The sequence below is a fragment of the Trachypithecus francoisi genome, unplaced genomic scaffold (genome assembly GCF_009764315.1).
Source record: "Trachypithecus francoisi isolate TF-2019V2 unplaced genomic scaffold, Tfra_2.0 Lachesis_group13, whole genome shotgun sequence".
Classification (NCBI taxonomy): Eukaryota; Metazoa; Chordata; class Mammalia; order Primates; family Cercopithecidae; genus Trachypithecus; species Trachypithecus francoisi.
In genome coordinates, this window is record NW_022681458.1 from 66,943,705 (window position 1) to 66,957,001 (window position 13,297).

A 13,297-nucleotide genomic window follows, 5' to 3' on the forward strand; every position below is an offset into this window, starting at 1 on the left:
ATTCTGCCCACAGGTTAGTGATTTCTAAATACAGCCATTTGCTGCATAACAACATTTTGAGTCAGCAGACCACATATAAGATGTGGTAGCCATCATGATATAGTATAACACATTACTCATATTTGTAGTGATGTTGGTGTAAACAAACCTATTGTGCTACCAGTTGTATGAAAGTATAGCATTTGTCTTAAGGAAAAAAATAGCACAATTACGTACAGTCTATAATACTTGATCAACAATGATGTTACTGGTATGTATTTAAATATACTTTTTCATCATGATTTTGGAGTGTACGTTTACTTCTAAAAAAAAAAGTTTATTTTAAGACAGCCTCAGGCAGGTCCTTCAGGAGGTATTCCTCAAGAAGGCATTGTTATCATTGGTGATCACAGCTCCATGTTTGTTATTGCCCCTGAAGACCTTCTAGTGGGACAAGTTGTGGAAGTGGAAGACAGTGACACTGACACAGTGACACCCTGTATAGGCCTAGGCTAATGTGTGTGTCTGTGTTTTAGTTCTTAACAAAATAATTTTAAAGTGAAAGTAATTTTTTTTGTTTTGTTTTGTTTTTTGAGATGGAGTTTCGCTCTTGTTGCTTAGGCTGGAGTGTAATGGTGCAGTCTCGGCTCACTGTAACCATCGCCTCCCAGATTCAAGCGATTCTCCTGCCTCAGCCTGCTGAGTAGCTGGGATTACAGGCATGCGCCACCACACCCGGCTAATTTTGTATTTTTAGTAGAGATGAGGGTTTCTCCATGTTGGTCAGGCTGGTCTCGAACTCCTGACCTCATGTGATCCTCCCACCTCGGCTTCCCAAAGTGGTAGGATTACAGATGTGAGTCACCATGCCCAGCCTAAAAATTTTTAAGATAGAAAAAAGCTTATTAGAATAAGAATGAAAATATTTTTGTATAGCTGTACAGTGGTGGTTTTTTTTTTTTTTTTGAAACGGAGTCTTGCTCTGTTGCCCAGGCTGGAGTGCAATGGTGTGATCTCGACTCACTGCAACCTCTGCCTCCTGGGTTCAAGTGATTCTCCTCTGCCTCAGCCTCCTGAGTAGCTGAGACTACGGGCGTCCACCACCGCACCCGGCTAATTTTTTGTGTTTTTAGTAGAGATGGGATTTCACCATATTGGCCAGGCTGGTCTCAAACTCCTGACCTTGTGATCCACCATCCTCGGCCTCCTAAAGTATTGGGATTACGGGTGTGAGCCACAGCACCTGGCCTAAAATCTTTTATACTGTATTTTTACTGTACTGTTTCTGTGTTTAGATACAGAAATACCATTTTGTTACAAATGGTAACAGTATTCATTACCGTAACATCCTGTACAGGTTTGTAGCCTGGGAGCAGTAGGCTATATCATCAAGGTTTGTGTGAGTGTAGTCTGAAGTTTGCACAATGATGTTTTGGTTTACCTTCACATTTCTCAGAATGTATCCCTGTTCTTAAGTGATGCATGATTATATAAGAAATACTTGTACAATAAGTCGGGTAGTGGGGGTAAAGGAGAGGCTCCTTACATCTGTGCCTTTCAATTACAAAAAAAGGATGTTATTTTTAATGTTGTTCAAAGTCTGGGTGATTATCTTAACATTGCATGTGTTAAGACATAAGCTATACAGGCCAGTTACAACTGGCTATCTTACTTCCTTTTGCTTGAAATGACAATACCAGTTTGTCTTCCAGTTTTTTAGGGTATTATAAATGGCAAAAACCGCAAATACTTTTGCACCTGATCTTTTGTGAGCAACTGCTGAAATAAGAACACAAATATCTCTATACAAATAGGAAAACCTAAAGCCATACTTTAAAAATAAACATTTCTCTGAAAGAAACAATTTGCAGAAATTTATCTCTACCAAGAAGATGTGGTCCTTTACAGTATCCCACAGAGCCAGTTATCCTTTGAATTGCTGCTCCGTTTTTGCAGTCCCTATTTTACATTTGTATGGCTAAATATCCTATTTGGGTCCTTTTTCCCTTAAGGAACAGCCTGTATATAAAACAATTTTGTTGCGAGCGTTGAAATGAGTTTCTAGTTTCTGATACAACAGTGTTTTAAACATATTAAACATTTAAACGTTTCAAGCAATCTTGAAAGTGTCAGGAAATTCAAAGTTAAGTGCAACCCTTCTTTCCAACATTCTGCACAATAGGGAAATCTCCCAATAACTATATGACCTGGTAATGGAAACTCATCACTGAGGTAACGTAGAGCAAAGTGTCTTTCTCTTTGAATATTGTGCCTTTTCTTAATGCGGTTGGTAACTGAGCTTTCTGCCAGGTTCTTACTCATTCTCACCTTGACCACACCATTAGTTACATAATGATTCTGAGCAGTCATTTCTGAGTTTTGTAGACTGAGTATGTGAGTTTACCTTTCCAAACGACAACAATTTAGGTAGTTTGTTTGCTCTTACATTGTCATTCTAGTCTTCATATTTTTCCTTTCTTCTTTTGTCACCTATAGATTAGCCTTACATATTAAAGAAGTCTTTATGAATGTTAGTCTTGGCTCCTGACAGGACTTCTGCTTTCGAAAACTCTCTTTAGTAGATTGCCAAGCCATCTCCCTGAGAGATCCGGACATCTTACATTTTAGAATGAAATAAGTATAAGGACAGAAACAACTAATTGTCTACCAATATTCCTTCTTTTCTTTTTTCTTATTGGTAGATGATCCAGTTCTTAAGCATATGGTGAAATAAAAGACATATTTCGTAGCCCCCCGATAGCTATGGTCATATGACTAAGTTCTAAACCATGAAATGTAAATAAAAGTTTCCTGTGAGATTTCTGAAAATTTTCCTTAAAGGGAGGCTATTGCTTACCTCCTTTTTCTCATCTTGCTGTCTGATCAGCAGATGTGATGGCTAGAACTTGAACCGTATTTTTAAAACCATGAAGGAGAAGCCACATGTTGAGGATGTCAGACCAACAAAATATAAGGACCCTTGGTTCCAAATGATCATGGTTCTGGATTGCCTATGTTTTTTTGTGAAAGAAGTAAACTTCTGAATCATTTAAGCCATTGTTATTTTGAGTTTTCTGTCATTAACAGCTGAATCTAATCCCAACTGATACAATATTTTTAAAAGTCAAGCTTTTTCCAAATAAGCACATAGACTGGGTCCCCTGGATTTTATTGTGCAGCAGTGACACAAGAAAAACTGTTAATCTCTACTCTAAAAATTTTGATGCTCAAATGCAGCACTGACATTTCATCTGTTATCTATGACTCCTCCTCTTTCATTTTTCTACTTTCACCAAGGTTTCATTACCCTACTTCCATCCTCGAAACTTAATACCTCTAATAAGTGGTAATACCTCTAATAGGTGGTAATATGCCAGGAGTTACGGGAGGCTACAGGATAAACATCTTCCTGGAGCATTGACGATTTGGAGGGAGAACCTTAAGTTTTATATTGAAGAACATGTAATGGGAGGCAAAATTTATATGCATTTTTGAAATATTAAGAAAACATTTTTAAAAATTTTATGGAATTGAAATACAAGAGGCTATTAATTTAGGTCCCACATGGTAATAAGTTCACTCTTTTCTGCCTCTCTTTTTCCCTAAGGATACTAGATGGAAACTTGAGAAAGGACTGCTTACTTGATTAGAGCTAAGGCATTCCTGGAAACAGAGTAAATAAAGCTCATGGCCCACCAGCTAGAAAGGTAAGAGATTTAAGCTTTTAACATAAAAGTATTCTTTTCATTTTGTGATTATCTTTCAAATATTACCGAATTTAGTAGATGTTTCCAGACAGTTGTCTTCAGAATGCTAATGTCCTACCATATTGATAGTGTTTAGTAAAAAAAGATTCTGATATTTAGCAAATTTGGAAATGTCTTTTTGGAGATAGAATGAATGTCAGCATATAAACGCACAATGAAGACTTAGGTTAAATATTTAATTTTGTTTAACATATAGAGGTTCCTAAATTTGTCTGACCAGGGACCCCTCTTTAGTAAAGGGTTCCAATATGAAGGTCTCAACTCTCCTAAGAATAATAATAGAAATTAATCTGAGGTATTTTCTATCTTTCAAAAATATTTTGGGTAGAAAGTTTACCCACTCTAAGGCTGTACAAGCTAACTAAAATGTCAAATTTATTTGCTTTCTAATTGAATTATATCAACTAAGTTTGTTCCACAATTGTCCCCTGCTCATCAGAAACATTAATTGGAAGTTATACAATCCCTCCTACATACCTTTATTGAGTATCTACTATGTGCCAGCTACAGAATGGTGATATTAGAGTGTAAAGTAGAATTTTTTTTTTTTTAATCTCAAGCCATTTACAGTTTGGGGATGTGGCTTCTACATATGGAAGGAAAATACCAATTTAATAAATGTGGTCTGGTGTACAAAATCTTTCGAAACATGGTAATAGACTTTGTTAGAAATATCAGAATACACGAGCAGATTGGCTTTTTTGTCACACCTGTATCTGGAGGTTCACATCAAAAGAAAAACTATGCATAAAAGTATAGTTATTCTAATTTTGACAAAAATTTGGAAAATAATTTAAGTCTAGTAATACATTTGTATATTTGAAAAGCAAAAAATTTTAAAGCAAGTATAAAGTGGAATGGGTGATAACACTTGATAATTTTTTCTTACTCTCTGATACCTGCATTAAATAATTTTAAGCTGCTTGACTAACTTAAATGATCAAGTTTACTAGAAGCAGTCATCATAAAATATAAGCTCCATGAGAAGCTCAGAAACTGTGTCTGTGTCATCGTACCCTGAAGTCTAGCACATTCCTACCCTATTGCATGTGCTCAATAATGTTAATTGACTAAACGATGGGGTAAATGAGAGATCCAAATTTGAGGGTAGTGGAGTAGTAGATGGAAGGAGCTCAGAAGTTAGTGGTGTTGACTAAGAAAGGGATGGATGAATGGGAAATGGATGATATAAGGGAGGAGACTGATTAGAAGCCTGCATAGCTAGAGCCAGAGATTAAGGGGAAGCCTAAGACTGGTTAGGAGGCAGTGGTCAGTCCATGCAAGGGTCTGGAAACAATGTTAAGCATTTGAGACTATCCTGGGAGCTATTTTTTTTTTCCATAACTGATCCTTTACTCTCATTTTGATAGTACTGTTTTAGTTCAGACCATTATTCTCCCTTGAACTTAGCAGTAGCTTGTGCCAGTTTTCTTTCTGTTTTTTCTTCTTAATTGTTGTTTAGATTTACCTCTTATTTTTGTTATTTTTTTCCAGTTTTCTTATGCATAGTGTGCTGCCCTCTTTAATCCATCCTCTACACTTTTATTAGTGATCTTGCAAAAATCCTCCTCTTGATTTAGTTCACCTACTTAAAATGTTTCAATTTCTTACAACAGAGTTGGACAAACTTTTTCTTTAACGGGGGAATGGGAGACTGATTGTACATATTTTAGGCCTTGTGGGAACCACATATGATCTCTGTTGCATAGTCTTCTTTGTCCCTACCCCCACCTTTAACAATTTTAAAGTGTGAAAAACTCAGCAGTTTGACCCAAGGCCATAGTTTATATAACCATGGGGCAATGGGAAGGGAAAGAAGGATGGTGGAAGGGCAGGTAAGGGTGGAATCCAAACATTTTATCATGATATTAAAGGCCTTTCAAGATTTCTGTATCTCTCTGGTCTTACTCTCTTAATCTTCTATCCTGTTGATGAGAAGAGTGAAACTCTATACAATATTTGAAGAGATTTATTTGGAGCCAAATATGAGTGGCCAGTGGCTGATGACACAGCCTAGGAGACCCTGAGAATATGTGCCCAGGATGGTTGGGCTACAGCCTGGTTTTATACATTTCAGGGAGACGTAAGACATCAATCAATACATTTAAAATGTGCATTGGTTGGGTCCAGAAGGTAGGACAACTGAAAGTTTACGGGGTGGGGTGCTGTGCTCCAGTTCATAGGATTCAAAGATTTTCTGATTGAAAAAGTTGGTTGAAAAAGTTACTGTCTAAAGACCTGGAATCAATAGAAAGGAATGTCTGGGTTAAGATAAGGGGTTGTAGAGAGTAAGGTTTTATTATGCAAGAGAATAGATTGTAAATGCTTCTTATCAGACTTAAAGAGTCCATTCTATCAATCTTAAGGTCTCCCTGTTGATACTAATGTTGGGTGCCTGAATTTCAAAGGGAGGAGGGTATAGTGAGTCATCTAGGACTTCCACTTCCCATCATGGCCTTAACTAGTTTTTTGGGTTAACTTTGGAATGCCCTGGGCCAAGGGAAGGGTCTGTTGGTTGAGGGGCTTAAAATTTTATTTTTGATTTACAGTCCCACGCTTCAGCTATCAGAGGGTCTCAGAGACTTCTCAGTGGACTCTGCTTTATTGTGCCTCAACATGCTGTCTCCTCTTTATGAAATATCCCAGAATGGCTGATGCCTCTTGCTTTGAGAAAACTCAACTCAGGCATTACTTCCTTTGGTAGCATTTCAGGGCCCTCTCCAGGATAGACTAGGTATTTAGGGAATAGAAACTCAATCAGATAAATTCAAGTAAAAAGAGGGGTGAGACTCATACTAATGGTACTGAAGACTCTCAGATCCAATCACAAAACATAGTTGGGTGTCACAGAAACTATTTTCCTTCTTCTTCGCTACATGATTTCTCACCTCTGTTTTTCTGTGCCTGCTCCATTCTGGCTTTTATTAGTTTTTTTATCAGTAAGAACATGACAGAAAATGTCTACCAGTCCTAAAATACGATCTTGAATCTCTGATGCTCACCTCTGTGTCACTGATTTTTTGCTTTCTGCAGATTTCCTGAAGAGATAGTCTGATTGGCTTAACTTGATCAGTATCTCCCCTAGTTTACCTGAGGCAGGTATGTCAGGATCATAGATATATAGGATTACCCGCTACTGCACTGTTGGCAAATCCAGCTCTCTAAGAGGGGAATATGAATGCTTTGGAGAGATGACCAGCTCCAATTTATTCTTTATGTTCCCACAGCATGTCTTTATTATTATATATATCACTGAATTACTATTTTCACTTTTTTTCTTCCTTACTAGTCTGATTTTAAGGGCAGGGACTATATCTTATTTTTTTTTTAAAAAAAAGTTTATGTATTTTCATAAAAACCATGGTAACATCAAGCAACTTTTATTCTTAATATGATATTAGATACAAAATAGGCAGTGAATTATTTTCCAAATAAATTTTATGAAGTAAATGATTTGTGTTGGAAGTGCTCGGAGTGCTATATATTATCTATAACATTTAGTATTACCTGTATTTTAGAAACTTGTTTGGAAACTTGAGTACATGCTTAACAGGTTAAGAGTTTGCAACATTTATAGTTCTATAACCAACTAAATAGAAGATCAGTCAAATTCACATTTTAGAATCCGGATATTTCTAAAGTCAGTCACCAGAAATGTGCTTGCTCCCTCCCGTTTTTGTAGATTGATTTAATAGCACTATTTTCTATGAAATGAACTGCTTTCCTCATTTGTTTTTGATAGGGATGTAGGAAAATAAAATATTTTATCGTGTGAATCACTTCAGTGATATAATTAAAAATGATGTGGGAATATTGATACTACAGCCTAAAGCATCTTCCTCTTCCTTAGCAGACTTAACCTACATGTCATATTTTAAAAAGGGAACAAGACGCTAACAGAATAAATGATTATGTAATATCACCCTTTGAGTCTTCAGATTTGTAAATGGTTCTACCATAGTATGATTTTACTTGCTCTTAACCTTGCAGTGCGGAATGTAGTTTTTCTATTCTTTGATATATGTCATAGCATGAAAATTATAAACAAAAAGCAAGCAGAAAGTTCTTAGAGAATAAATATATCTTGTAGTATTTTTTTCATGACTACTGCTACAAACTACATGATGTTAATTATATAATAGTTATACAGTACTCCCCCCTTATCTGTGGAGGATAAGTTCCAAGAGCCCCAGTGGATGCCTGAGACTGTTGATAGTACTGAGCCCTATACATGCTATATTTTTTCCTATGTAGTAATGAGCAGGTAGCATATATAGCCAGGATGTGCTTGACAAAGCGACGATTCACATCTCGGGTGGGATAGAGCAAGAAGATGCAATTTCATCACTCTATTTAAAACAGCACACAGTTTAAAACCTATGAATTGTTTATTTCTGGAGTTTTCCATTTAATATTTTTGGACTGCTGTTGACTGTGGGTAACTGAAACCATGGAAAGGGAAGCTGCAGGTATAAGTATTCATTATACTGCTGTATAATGAATTATTACAGTGCATATTATTTACATACAACTTAAACTCCTATAAGTTTTTTCCTTTTTCATTTTTTACTTCAAAACTCTTTAAGGGTTCTACAATAAGACATTCTCTTACAAAATCACAATATGTCCATGAAAGTCAGGAAGTTAACATTGATATATTGCTACTATCTAATCTGCAGGTCACATTTAAGTTCTTCCAGTTTTTCTGGCCTAATTGTACTTTATAGGAAAAGGATTCAGTCTAGAATCTCAGGTTGCAATTATTTGTTATGTTGCATTGGTCTTTTAAAATCAGAAACAGTTCCTTAATGTTTCCTTGAATTTAATGACTTTGGTGCTTTTGGAGATTATTATGCCAGTTAATTTATAGAGTTTACCTCAATTTGGGGTTATATAGTACTTCTTCATTATTAGATACAAGTTCTGTATCTTTGGCATGACTATTATAGAAGTGATGCTGTGTCTTACTACATTCTATCAGTGGGACATAATTTTATTTTCCTTATTTCTAATGGGGTTAAGTCACATCACTTGATAAAGGTGATGTTTGCCAGGCTTTTGTACTGTAAATTACTTTTGCCCTTAGTAATTAAGCTGTATAGGGAGATATAATACTTTGAGATGATATAAATATCCTGTTTCTTATCAAACGTTCAGTTTATTCCTTTATATCAGTATGGGTTCATAGAACCCTCTTTATTCACGATGTGATCCAGTACCATCATTATTTATTTTGATCATCAAATTATCCCAGATTTAAGTCCTTTCTTACTTTCTGGCCAAATCTGGCAGCAGTACAGGATGGCTCTTGAATATCTTGTGCCAGAAAGTAAGGAAGGACCTACTTCTTTATTTCCACTACAAGACCCATCCTGTACTGCTGAATTAGAATCAGGTAATTCTTCAAGGAGCTGAGCTCCCTTTTGGTGGAGAATGGTATTTATACACTGTATTAGGCTATTCTTGCATTGCTATAAATAAATACCTGAGACTGGGTAATTTGTAAAGAAAAGAGGTTTAATTGGCTCCTGGTTCCACAGGCTGTAGCACTGGCATCTGATCGGCTTCTTGGGAAGCCTCAGGGAGCATTTACTCATGGCAGAAGGCAAAGCAGGAGCAGGCGTGTAACATGGTGAGAGCAGGAGCAAGAAGAGAGTTGCAGGGGGCACACACTTTTAAAAAATCAGATCCCCCGGTTACTCATTCACTATCGCGAGGACAGCACTGAGCCATGAGGGATCTGCCCCAACACCTCCCACCAGGCCCTACCTCCAACATTGAAGATTACAATTCAACATGAGATTTGGTGGGGACATATTCAACCTGTATCACACACCAGAGTCTGGATGCTAAGTGTGCTTATTGCTTATTGGGGTTTCAGCGTTCCCAGGCCCTCTCAGTGGACCCAGCTAGGGACAAACATGAACATATATGCATGCATATACACATTAACATCTACATTTCTGTATCTTTATGTTGAGAACCGTAAGTTACCACCAGTATCTTCAAATGTCATCTAATACCAAGGCTCATTCTATATTTATAATTCCCTTCAACTGTAGTATGAATTCACTCTTACGTAGCACATCCTTGATATATTTACTTATTTGATCAATATCCATCTATTTACATAATTAATTGCCTGGTGCCATCAGGCACTCTCCTTTCCTCTCCATCAAGTAGATGTCTTACTGTTTGGGTCCTGACACCCTATGCTGGACTAGTGCCACTCCTATCCTTTACTTCATGTGCACACCTCCTTAGCCCACTTGGGCACTGACAGCTCACATCAGGCTGCCTTCCCTTTTTTTCTTACCCATCTGAGACTCCAACATTAAATGCAGGGCTGACCACCTCCTTCCCAGTGCAACCCTCAACTCATCTACCCTCCAGTGGACATCTTTCTCACTTAGACTCAGATACTGCAGTAGGCTGCCCTCAGGTAGCCTGTCTGAGCTACCTCCTGTGCAGATGCTCTATATTTGTTTTCTCTGGTGGCTTAACTTTTATGTGAATTTTAAGGTGGAAGATGCGTTTTGCCTGTTAATTTCTCCCATTTTCTTCTATTCATCTTTTCTTAAAATGTTTTTCTTTATTATTCTCTTTTCTTATTGGCATTTTTTAGTACATGGTTCCATTTGATAATGAGCCTAATAACTCTAGAAATTCTAAAAGCCTCTCTGTACTATTAAAAGTGATTTACATAAGATTTCTGTGTAGTTGTTAGTTGTAAAATAGCAGGAGAAATATTTTTTTCTCATTTTTGACCTTGAATTAAGTCATTTTACCCTTTCAGACCTCAGTCTCCTCATTTACAAAATGAATAGTTAGGACTATGTTAGGAAAACGACAAGGTGTCTGATCAGAAATTCATGTCATAAGAAAAAGCCTATACCGTATATTCAAGTGAAAGAATTTTAACATTTTATTTTTTTAAAAATGGGTAAAGAGTCAGGTGCAGTGCCTCATGCCTGTAATCCTAGCACTTTGGGAGGCTGAGGCAGGAGGATGGCTTGAGCCTAGAAGTTCGAGATCAGCCTGGGAAACAGGGAGATCCTGTCTCTACAAAAAATATAAAAATTAGCTGGAGATGGTGATGTACACCTGTAGTTCCAGGTATTCACAAGGCTGAGGTGGGAGGATTACTTGAGCCTGAGAAGTGGAGCCTGTAGTGAACCATGATCATACGACTGCACTCCAGCCTGGGTGACAGAGCAAGACCTCATCTTGGAAAAAAAATGGGGGCTGGGCAGAGGAGGCATTTTACATAGAAGTATAAATGACTGTTATATATATGAAAAAGTTCAACCTCATTAATGTGTCAAGATATGCAACTTTAAAATTAGTTTTTTTACTAATATGACAAAAATGTTAATGATATCCACTGTTGGTGTTGGTATTGAGAAATGAGGTCTTTTTCTGCTGGTAAAGTCGAAATCAATACTGTATATTTGGAGGGCAGTTTAGCAATATAAATCAAAAGCCTTAAAATATGCCTTTACTTTGATATATAGCAGTTTCACTTCTAGAAGTTCATCCTCTGGAAATTGTTACAGATATTGCACAAAGATTTGTCCCAAAGATATTCATTGATGATAAAAGCCCATTAATAATTATATGATGGAGTACTATATAGCCATTAAAAATGACATCTACTATTTAATGACATTACTATTTATATGGCAGAATTTAGATAATTGCATTTTAGAGGAAGTTATAATACTATTTATATATTTTTTCTTCTCTCATTTTCATAATGTCATGTTTTTATAATTTATAAAGTTATGTATCACCATACATTGACAAGACTAGACTTTGTACTCTGGAATGTTAACATTAGTTATCTCTGAATGGTAATATTCAAGGTAACTTTTATTTTCTTCTTTTTGCTCTTCTGTATTATTCTTGGAGCAGATTTAAAGTTCCTTACAATGCCTTAGTTCATTAGGTGTAGTTTAGTTTATATTATCAGGACATAACAAGTGACCTCCTTCTGAACGCCAGTGAAAATTTCAGCTTTTAGCTAGGCATGGTAGCATTGCCTGTAATTCCAACTACTTATTTAGGAAGCTGAGGCGGGAAAATCACTTGAGCCCAGGATTTCAAGGCTGCAGTAAGCTATGATCATGCCACTGCACTCCGGCCTGTGTGACAGAGCAAAACTCTGTCTCTTAAAACACACTCTCTCTCTCTGTCTCTCACTTGCTCTCTCTCTCACTCTGGCTCGCTCCCTCTCGCTCTCTTTCTCTGTTTCTGTCTCTCTGCAGCTTTAGGGTTTTTTAGAATTATGTAAGATTGATCATTTATACAGGATACCTAATAGTAGAAATTGCTATATGTTGTAACAAACAAAATTGAAAGTAGAATTTAAACAAGTATGGAGTTCTAAAATAACATGCTTTATAGCAATAAAATAGAGAAAATATGAGGAACATATACATGTTTGTATGTGGAACTGCCTTAGAAAACTGGAAAGAGGGCCAGGCACAATGGCTCAGGCCCGTAATCCCAGTGCTTTGGGAGGCCAAGGTGTGGATCACTTGAGTTCAGGAGTTCAAGACCAACCCAGCCAACATGGTGCAATCCCATCTCTACTAAAAATACAAAAATTAGCCGGGCGTGGTGGTAAGTGCCTGTAGTCCCAGCTACTCTGAAGGCTTGAACCTGGCAGGCAGAGGTTGCACTGAGCTGAGACGCACCATTGCACTCCAGCCTGGGTGACAAGAGCAAGAGTCTGTCTCAGAAAAAAAAAAAAAAAAACTGGAAAGAGGAAGCCTTCATTGTTTGCACTGATCTAAGTTCTGCAGCAGAACATCAAGCAAGTATTCTCAGTTCATAGGATCCTCTTATGTCTATATTAAAATAACTGCCTGTTACCTCAATATATTTTGTAGATTTTTTCTTTTCTTTTTTAGAATTTTCAGCGATTTACTCTTCCCTATTTTTCTGTTCCATCTCTTCCCCTCATCTTGGCAGCAGTTGTTAGTGCTCTTTACCCCAGAGCTGTTTTTGGTCATATTTGTCTTTTGAAGTTTGAGAAAATAGTTTGTATGGAGGAATATTTATTTTTTTCTGAAGTAACACAAGTAGATAGCATACATGTTAAGATTTTTGTAGAATCACATTTGAAAAACATGTTTATAGGGGCCGGGCGTGGTGGCTCACGCCTGTAATCCCAGCACTTTGGGAGGTGAGGCAGGTGGATCACGAGGTCAGGAGATGGAGACCTTCCTGGCTAACATGGTGAATCCCCTTCTCTACTAAAAATACAAAAAGATTAGCCGGGCGTGGTGGCGGCCTCCTGTAGTCCCAGCTAACTTCATGTGGTATTTAATTTGGATAAAGTGCCGGGGGCACTTTATTAAGCCCCTGCACAGTAGGAGTCAGAAAGTTGCCATTTCAAACCTGGAAATTATGCTGCGTTTTTATAGGATGTGAAATGAAGAATCCAGCCCAGGGTGGGATAGGAGGAGGGAAAAAAGCTAGAATGAGTTTCACTGACTTAAGTAATTAACAGATACCATTTATGAATGGTCAAATGGTCGTTAGCC

The 13,297-nt window shown here is 37.2% G+C and overlaps 1 protein-coding gene across 3 annotated transcripts in view; it reads left to right on the forward strand.

Annotated features, from left to right (window-relative positions):
• ATF2 (activating transcription factor 2) overlaps positions 1-13,297 on the forward strand; it is a 92,779-nt gene that overhangs the window by 13,444 nt on the left and 66,038 nt on the right. For all 3 annotated transcript variants that reach the window (XR_004441696.1, XM_033231064.1, XM_033231063.1), the window contains exon 2: positions 3,587-3,686. The gene's annotated coding sequence lies outside the window, so the exon portion shown is untranslated. The remainder of the gene's footprint in view (positions 1-3,586; positions 3,687-13,297) is intronic.